Source organism: Camellia sinensis, chromosome 3, assembly GCF_055761805.1.
Source record: "Camellia sinensis isolate YWXY chromosome 3, ASM5576180v1, whole genome shotgun sequence".
In the NCBI taxonomy this organism is placed as follows: domain Eukaryota; kingdom Viridiplantae; phylum Streptophyta; class Magnoliopsida; order Ericales; family Theaceae; genus Camellia; species Camellia sinensis.
Genome location: NC_138963.1, coordinates 211,752,788 through 211,763,302, shown reverse-complemented (window position 1 = coordinate 211,763,302; position 10,515 = coordinate 211,752,788).

Sequence of the window (10,515 nt, the reverse complement as noted above, 5' to 3'; positions counted from 1 at the left end):
TAGTCTAAAAAGACAAAAAGTTCACTTATTTAGAATATTCCAAACAACCCCTAAGTATAGTAAAACACAATATGATAATACACAATATAGTAATATAGCTATATACCACTAACAAATGTATTTTTTCCCCTCTTCATGTCATTAAGGTATCATTTAGAATAAACTTTTAAGCATCTTTTTAATGGATTTTTTTAGGGCAAATTACATATACACCCCTCGAGGTTTGGTTAAATTACAAATACCCCCTGAGGTTTGAGAAATTACGAATTCCCCCCTGAATGCTATATTTACATAAGAAATTAGGGGGTAATTTGTTATGAAATATAAACCTCAGGGGGTAAATTGTTATGAAAATACAAACCTCAGGGGGCGGGATGTAATTTCTGAAACCTCAGGGGATATCTGTAATTTTACCAAACCTCGAGGGGTGTATATGTAATTTGCCCATTTTTTTAATTATTTGGTCTAAGTTTTCACCTAGATTTTGTTTCTTAATAATTTTCTCTATTTCAAATTTTATCCTATCATGATTTTTACTGAGAAGAATTGCAAAATGTAAACATTATTGGGATTGACTTATTTGCAATTTCTGCAACACAGCCCAATTAATATTTTCAACATAATCTTTTCATTCAAGCTAAGTTGGCCAACGTTAATGAAAGATCAAACAAGCACACATGCCAAGACTTTACATAAATGCATGTGGTATGATTGTTTCATCATGATTTTATGCCAAATCTTGATTCATTTCATACTTATGAAGATTTAAAACCCACCCATTTCTCTAACCGTTTGGCTAAGGAGATTCTTAAATCTACTCAAAACACAAGTCATTTTTGGTTAAAAGTTAAAAGTCAATTTTTTTAATTTTTAATCTTTTTTTAGTCACATTACTTTTATATATTTTTTTTTGAAAATAAGTTAGAAACAGTCAAAAAAATAATTTTTAACCTACTTCCTGAAACAATCCACAATCTTAAAAATAGATAGCTTAACAGGAAAAAGTATATATTGAATGAATTGTAAACTCATTTTACATTTAAGTTTCACTCCTATTGATAAAGAGTAATTATTCATGAATCTTTGTTTACAAACAACGAAGAATTATCTCAAAACTTGTCACCAATTGTACATTGTCGTTGTGTGTGTGTGTGTGTTTTTTTTTAAGTGGGGATGAGTCTTACTGAACCTATCTATTTTAATGATAATTTCTTTTTCATGACTTGTAGAATTGGTTATTCTATCATCGAATCTATTTAAATTACTCATTCCGTCTCAAAATACTAATTCCTTATTTTATTTTTATTATCTCAAAATATTAGTTCTTTTTAAAAAATTAAGAAATAAAATCATATGAATTTACTATTTTGTTTTTCTTTTAATTCATTAATAATATAAAGGTAACAATTGATATTCCTAGAAAAATATACTATCAAAGGGTAATTTTGAAAAATTAATAGTTTAAAAATATAATAATTGTACTATAAAAAAAAGTTAAATTCTTTAAAAAGAATTATTATTTTGAGAGGAATGAAGTATTCATTTGTGTGTAGATCTTAAACTCACAAAAATTAATAATTTAGATGAATTTATGACATTAGTATGAATCATTATGTTTGGTTTGAGTTTTCTGGATTAAATTTTTTGAAAATTAACTTTTTTGGTTTTCGTATTTTTTTTTGTTTTTAGTGAATATTTTTTAAATTTTAAACATTTTTTTACTTTTTTAGATGCACCTTACTTAGATATATCTAAAAAGTAAAAAAATTGTGAAAAAATATTTTAAAAAATTAATAAATACATAAAAATATAAAAAATGTATTGAATTATTGTATTTTTTTTTATATTTTTGGTATTTAGTGAATTTTTAAAAGATTTTTTTTACAATTTTTTTACTTTTTAGGTGTATTTATGTTAGGTGTGTCTAAAAAGTAAAAAAATTGCTTAAAATATTAAAAAAAATTCAGTAAAAATAAAAAAATACGAAAAATAAAAAAATAAAATTTTTTGAAAAGTAGAAACAACCAAGGTGAATAATTTTCTAAATGACAAGAGAGAGAGAGGGCACAACACAACGGCTCCAACCAAAAAAAAAATAAAAATTTCTTTTAGTAGTAAATAAAAATAAATGAGAAATGTTAGGAATTATGAAAATTTTTTCATGAAAATAATCATGAAAAATTGATGATCCTTAGATTACTTTAATTAGTGTAAGGTGTTTTATTGTAAGTGTACTTTAAAAATCACAAATCTTTCATGATAATTTTTATAAAAGACTTCTCACGATACCGATCATTGTGCCTGTTTGGCAGAAATTATTTACAGCTTATTTCAGCTTTCAGCTTAATTTAAGCTATTTTGATGTGTTTGGTTTAACTTATAGCTTATAACTTATAGCTTTGTGGAAGTTAGAAATCAGCTTATTCTTTGAGTGGGGCAGGAGATACTTTAAGAATAAGTTAGAAATTAGCTTAAGCTGAAAGTTATAAGGTATAAGCTGTTTAGGCACAAGCTATAAGCACTTTCTCACAACTTTTCCGATCAGAGTTATTATTGAAAATAAATTATAGGAGGAAGAAGTAGTGCGGGTGCAAGATTGCACAAAGTCACGTGACAACGACTATTCTCCTCGAAAGAAGAAAGCAAGAGACCAACGTCTGTCAGCAGAGGTGAGAGAACATAAGTGGGGGGTCGGAACGAAAACCTCCACGTGAGAACACAAACCTCTGCAAACACGATCCTTACCTTACACCCCTCGCGTCGCACCTACGTGAGATCATGGCCACTTGGTTTACAATCACGTGCCCCTACTCTTTCCTCCTCAAAAGTATCCATAATATATATATATTAACGGGTAACACACGTAATAATGTGTATATAATTCAGTTAATTAATAATAAATATAAATAATAAAAAATTTAATACCATAATATGTATATTATTTAAGTGATAAGTATATTTTTTTAAGTTCAAAACTTACTTACGCTGTGTATAATATATTTTTTTATACGTGTAATTTAGATAACTAATAATAAAAATAAATAATAAAAAATTTAATATCACAATATATATGTTACTTAAGTGATAAGTATGTTCTTAATAAAAGTTAAAATATTGGGTTCAAAATTTACTTACGCTATATATAATAATATTTTTATTTTAGTACATATAAAATTACCACGTGACATGAAGAGAAGAAGATTTTACTAAATTTAGACTTTCACTTAATAATAATATAGATAGATATAGAAAATTATCTGCAAACACAATTAGAATTTTATATTATGATGTGAAATTAAATTAGCCCACACTTGGATCTTTTTTTTTTTTTTTTTGGTAAATAAAGGTTCCATAGAAAGAGAAGATTAGTACATAGTAGTTTCTTGATATAACATTCCCGCAGCATCATACATAATCGTTTGAGAAATACAAAAAGGTTGGAGGTGTGGAGAAAACATGCAAATCCCCATCCATCATAAGCATCCCATGATTTGCTAGTGCGTTTGCGCTTTTATTTGCTTCCCTAAAGATGTGTTTGATAATTGGTGCTTCGAGGTTGGCCAGGAGGAACCTGCAATCACGAATAATATTGCTAAGTTGGTGTTCATCATTGTAGTTATTTCTTATCATATTAACAAGAACCAAAACATCAGATTCAACTTCAATTAGTATGAGTCCTAGCTCAAAAGCTAATTTTAAGTCATCTCGAGAGCCCATAGTTCAGCGGTTAGGCTGGAAGTTTTGCCTAAATATCTGCAAAAACCCGAGACCCAATTTCCATGATTATCCCGAATGAGAATGTAACAGCCCCGACCTCTGATTTATGTTATTTCATGGTTAAAAGAGCCTAATCAGTAATTAAGGTGAAATTCTGAATTTATTGCATGTGTGTGATGCCTTAATGTGCTTATATATATCTATCGTAGAAATATCTATTTCCATTTCTGTTTCGTTCTACAAATTGAAGGCCTTATTAGCATCCAACCACGAAATTAACTTGACTTATGTGTTATTTGGAATTTTTAAGAATTTATGGTGGGTTCAATTAAAAGTTGATTCGGAACGAATTAAATTAGTCTAATTAATGCTCATTTGGTTAAAATAAGCCAAGGTTAATTAAGCTTCATTAAACAAGCCTAAATAAGGCTTATATGAGTCAAGCCACTTAACTACACACTCTCATTTTTCCTCATTTTGAGACTCCAAACGTGTGAGAGAGAGATCAACAAGGGAATGAGGAGAATTGCTAGGATTGTTGGGTATTGAAGAGAATTTTGAAGTTTAATCCTCTACACTTGTGAAATCAAAGTTTAAGATAAAAGTTCAAGCCTTTAGTCTTGCCTTTGAATTGGTGAGTTCATGAATACAAGAGAATTAAGTTGAAATTGGGTTAGAATTAAAGAGAAATGAACCATATTATGCATGCATGCTCATTTCATCATAATTTGAAATTGTTTTCAAAGAATTTCCTCTTGCATGTCCTCATTTTGACCTTGGTTTGAGAATTCAGCATATTTTTAAATTAGACACCTCATTGGACCATGTTTTGGAAGCTTGGAATTCACACCTTTACATGCATGATGTATATAGTTATGTTTTCAAAGAATTGGGTTTGGTTTTGCATACATCACATGCTTTTGAACCTTGATTTTGTGAAATTGATTTTGAATTCACCATGTTTTCCAAGTTTACAAGAGTTTCCGCAAGCTTTTGGCTCAAGAAACCATAATTTGCAACTTTGGGGTTGAATTTGAAGCTTGGAAGCAAATCTGGAAATTCCAGAATTCTGCTTCCACGCTTGAGCGACCACCTTCATTTTTACACTTCTGCTCGAGCGACTAAAAGTTGGCTCGAGTGTAAAATGCATGCTCCTAGAAGTTTGCGTATTTTGCAGACCGCTCAAGCGATGAAAGTTGCGCTCGAGCGAGGGTATGAGACTCATGCTTGAGCGAGCATCGAGCGGAAAAAATCAAGTAACCAGCACTTTTGCAAAAGTTTACAGATCGCTCGAGCGACAGAAGTTGAGCTCAAGCGATTACTCACATTTTGCAAGTCCGCTCGAGCGAAGGAAGTTGTGCTCGAGCAAGGACCTTATTTTCAACAAGTTTTGTTAAGTGTTTTCAAGCGCATTTTAATATCCTCATTGTATCCTAGGCATTTCAAGGCCAAGATTAAGATACAATAATGGGGATAAGAAGTAGAAACACACCAAGACAAGAAAGAACCAAGTTAATGATTTTGGGTGTGTAATTTAGTATGTCTTAATTCTGTATCTGTGTAGGTCACGCGCCACAAGATATCTAAATTGCCTACTCTGTCCGTTTACTTGGAGCCATTCGTTATCTGTGAGTAATAACTTAGGAAAGCTATGTTCAAGTTAAATTATTTTCTGTAGGTGGAACAAGAGCTGTTTTACGGAATGTTATGTTTTGTACAATGAATGATTGTCCAATTCTGACAAATATTTGTGACATTAAATCTGTGATTCAAGTATGCTATCTGTATCCGAATCGGAGGTTCCTTATAGAACTAACAAGTTATCTGTACTCGACTGGAGGTTCATTTATGGAACTGTCAAGTTATCCGTTCCCAGTCCGGAGGTTCCTTATGGAACTAACAAGTTATCCATATCCGGCCGGAGGTTCCTTATGGAACTGACAAGTATGACCTTTGATGTTCTGTATGAGATCTATTAGCGCTAACAGATAAGCCATGTAAGATTAAGCATGAACTCTAATTTCTGTATATGCTCAAAACAAGAATACGAATGTGAATTTGTTTCGATATGAACTATGGTTTCTGAATTAGTTATGGGACATCATTCATATAACCCTTTACTCTGTTATTATTCACTGGGCTCCCGCTCACTATTTATTTATATAGATAAGTAAGCAGGCTTGTGACCAGGCTTAAGATGTTGCCTGAAGGATTTCGTGTTTGTCAGCCACCTTTGCGCCTCCTGAGGAGGTTCCGGACTAAGTCAAGTCTCGTGGCCATGTTTTTTTGAATGTTTAAGACTTTGTTTCTTTTGATTTACGAACAAAATTTCCGTTTATATATACATGGGATGACGTATAACTACTGTATCTTTTGACGTCACACGTATGTTTAAAAATTTTAAAATTGTCTGTCCCATGTATGTTTGCACAGCTCGATGGACTATGTATATTTCTGTATATTGCTTCCGCAGCCCCTAATTATAAGTTTGTCTGTTAAGAGGCCTTCGGTAATTCAAGGATTACTAGCCAGTTACGACGCTAAACCTTTAGGAGCGGGTTTGGGTCGTGATAGAGACCTCCTGTCTTTACATGGTTTTCATTTGCTGAGCCATCAATGTTGAGTTTGAAGCAAAGTCTAGGTGGGTAGGACCACCCACAGGAGATGGTTTTTGTGGAAAGGTGTTTGTGGGCATAAGAAAGGTGATACCAATCAATGGCCTTAGCCATGGTCCACGAAGTTTTGAAGAAGCTCGTGGGGTTAGGCTGGAAGTAGGAAGTGTTGTGGTTTTTCCAAATGGTCCAACATACAAGGGGAAAATGATATGGAGGAGGTGTGTAGCTCAGTTGAGAGGCAGTTGGTTTTGAACTAGTCGGTCAAATGAAGGTTGAAGGAGAGTAATAGATTGGGATGGATTTGGATTGCATCCCAGAATCTCTTTGCTGTTGTGTAGTCTCTCAAAGCATGAAGGCTTGTTTTAGGAAAAGAGTCATAGAGTTGACATACATTATTATTTGTGATCTTTTTGGTATGGAATTGGTCTTTGGTGTTTAAACACTGTTGAAGTGTAAACCAAAGGAAATGGTTCACTCTTGGGCTAGTAGGGGCCTGCCAAACCCAAGTCCAGTTAGTGAATGGGGGGGTGGTTGTGTAGGTCTTGGATAGAAAGTAAGTCGATTTGCTGCTAAAGACATCGTCAGGGGAGTGGCTCCAAGTGATTCTATCATCTTCTAATACGAACCATCTGGGGGTGATGGTTTGAATTTGACATAGGATGTTCGTAGGAATGGGGATGAAGAGTTTGTTAAAGTCCCAATTGTTAGAAATTCAATAGTCTCGAATAGTGAGTTTATCTTCCTCGAGGAAGAATGGTCCTTCCACTAAATTTCGCAAGGCGCGAGACTAGTCCAGTTTTGGAACCAAAAGCTTGCATTAGCGCCACTTTTGATAAGAATTTTCGTTCATTTGTTGAAGAGATCCCTTCCTTTTAAGATACTTTTCCAAGTGGTGGAGACTCGTCCCACAGAATTGGAGTTGTCATGGTATTTGGCTTTGAGAATTTTGGCCCAAAGGGATTCTTTGTCGTTTTCCAACCGCCAATTCAAGTTAGCCATGCACACTTGGTTTACCAAGAAGGTTTGTTTGATTCCTAGTCTACCTAGTTTCTTGGGTTTGGATATATTCTCCCAATTCACAGCGTGAATTTTCCATGTTTCCATTGTCGAGCCCCAGAGGAAGTCCATATTAAGTTTATCAATAGTTTTGATGGTTTTCTTGGGAAGGAAGCTGCTTTGCATGATGTTGGACCACACTTGGGTATTTACTTATTGCTTCTATAACATTGGATTGATGAACACTATCAAACTCGTTTTTGTGGAAAATGACATCCATGGACCATTTTAAGAGAAATCACAGGTGTTTTGAAGAGAGTTTAATTTTTTTTTGGTTTGTTTGGTTGTATATTTTGAAAGGTTCGGCTTTCATCCAGTCCAATCACGGACTGGAGGGTACTTTGGGCCCATGGCGGTCCACCAGGGGTTCCGTTTTGATAATCTGAACCGTGCAATATGTAAAACTTGTCGAGTAGCATATGCTTGTAAAAAATCACATTGATCGAATATCGATAGCTATGTGATCAAATTAGTTTTGTATGGGAAAAAAAATGGATGGTGAAAAATAAATAGCTTACAAAAATCTGATTTGATCACATAACTATCAATATTCAATCAACGTGATTTTTTAGAGGCATATGGTACTCGATGAGTTCTACATATTGAATGGTTTGGATTATCAAAACGAGACTCGTGGTGGGTTCATACGGGTCCAACAGTACCTTCCAGTCTGATCACGGATTGGAGGGAAAGAATTCCGTTTTGAAAATAGTTTGGGAGTTTAAGATGATTTGATATTTTGTTGTAGTTATGTGTGTGAAAAAAAAATAATTGAGGAGAGAGGAGAGAGAAAAAGTGATTGATTGATGTGTATTTTGAAAAAAAATTCAAAAATTTTGAACCAAACAAAAAATTTTGTTTAAAAATTGTATCTTGAGATACAAACCAAACAAGCTTATGTTTTTTTTTTTTTTTTTTTTTTAACATAGTAAGAGAAATCACATTAATAACATTGAAACATAAATATTAAGGGATTTGACTTAATGAAAAGAGAGACAACTAAAAGGGAAGCGGGGATGCTGCTGTGCCATAGGCACGACAGTAACTGCTATGCTCTTTATAGGAGATCGTCCCGAGTATTTTTTGATAATTTGAATTGTTCATATTGTAAGATTCATCGAGAATATTATTCATGTAAAAGATTAAATTAATCGGATATTCATAATCCCATGATTAGATCCTAATTGTTTTTAAAAATTTATGAAAGTTATGTTAACTGTTAATTTTTATAAAAACAAGCGTGCTTTCGTTATAGGGCTACAACTATCCTATCAACTTGATTTTTTATAAGGATGATTTATTCGACGAATCTTACAATATAAACAGTTCAGATCATCAAAAAACACTTAGGATGGCCTCCCACAAAAAGCACAACAATTGCTGTTGTGCCTATGGCACAATAGTATCCCCGTTTTCCAACTAAAAGATTTATTATTTAAAAGATCACAAAGTTGAATTTTACAAAAGTGAAGCATCTCAAATTTTAGATCACTAGAGATTTACCTAATTGTTAATTGTAAAATTTTTAAAAGATTTATTAAAATTTTTATCAAATATCTTACGTAAATATAAAATCCACATATATAACACATTTTATAAAAAAAATTAATAGATTTTTCAGCGTCTAGTAATTTTCTTCTATTCTCACCCAACCAAAACACAACACCAACCCATCACATGGACGTTTGAAATAATGAAGCTTGTACAAGCATATCTCGTGCTGCTTGTACTTTAGCATAGCAAAGCAAAGCAAATTGGAGAAATTATCACTTATTAATGTAAATTCATGAAAAAAATTAAAACTATTAATATTTTATAAAAATTTATTATTTATTTGTAATTTTTTTAAAAGCCTACACTAAATTGAAATTATTCCAACCCACTTCCAACATAATAATGTAAGATAAGTTTTTTTTTTTTTTTCTCTTCTTTTTTTTTTTTGGCCTTTTTTTATAAAAAAATTAAAAATTATTTTCAAATACTTCAATTTTTTCCTCATATTTTAGTCAAAAAAACTAGTAAAAAAGTCACTTTCCAAATCAATTCATATATCATGTATAACTTGTCCGAACTTGTAAACCCATCACAGGTCTTGTTACTATAATCTGAACCGTTTATTTTATAAGATGCTTTATGAATATTATTCACACAAAAAACATAGATTGATTTGATAATTGTAATTTATTTAATATATCACTTTTGTTATAAAAAAAAATAGATAATTTATTTTAAAAAACATGTGTAGTCTATTTTTTTAGAGACATTAAAAATAAATTAAACATATTACAATTATCGATCGACTTAATTTTTCATCTGAATAATATATACGAAGAATTTTTCAAAATGAATCATTAAAACTATTAAAACAAAATCCATAGAACCCACAAGTCCAAATATATCCTTTTCGTAATATATCAACGTGGCCAAACCATCGTATGAAATAAAAAAAAAATAATAATAAAAGAAAATAAAAACGCCGCCTCAGCCCGATCGATATCCATTCCAGTTTTGATACGAACTCGCGGGGTTGGAGCTTGGAAGGCTATAACAATCCTTAGAATTACACGATTTCTCTATCAAATTCAAATTCATAAGAAGATCTATTTGTGTATGTCCTGGTGCTTTCATCATCAAATGGGGGGAAATTGGGCTGAACTTCCACAAGATCTTCTCCTCATTGCTCCATGTTTAGATCCAAAAAAAACTTTAATACAATAGAAATATCACGTCATCGGTATTATTGTCTAATATTTTTCCACCATTTACCCTTTTATGTATATATGGCACCTAAAAAGTAGGGTTCACTTTTCACACATTTGTTGGTGATATCACATCATCGATATCATTGTCTAATAATTTTTCACCATTTACCCTTCTATGCATATGCCTTCCATGTATATGTCGCACCTAAACAGTGAGTTCACCCTTCACATGTAGGGTTTATTGTTTATTGGTGAAATCATGTCATTAGTATCACAGTTATACTAAATTTTTACTTGTTTAGATCACTTGTTGAAAGATGTTTCCACTTCTGGCGGAGTGTGCAAATCATGGCGATTTGTAGCCAGGGAGAATTTTAATGAGCCTCTCCAACAAATTCCATGGCTTATGCTCGTTGAAAAAGAAG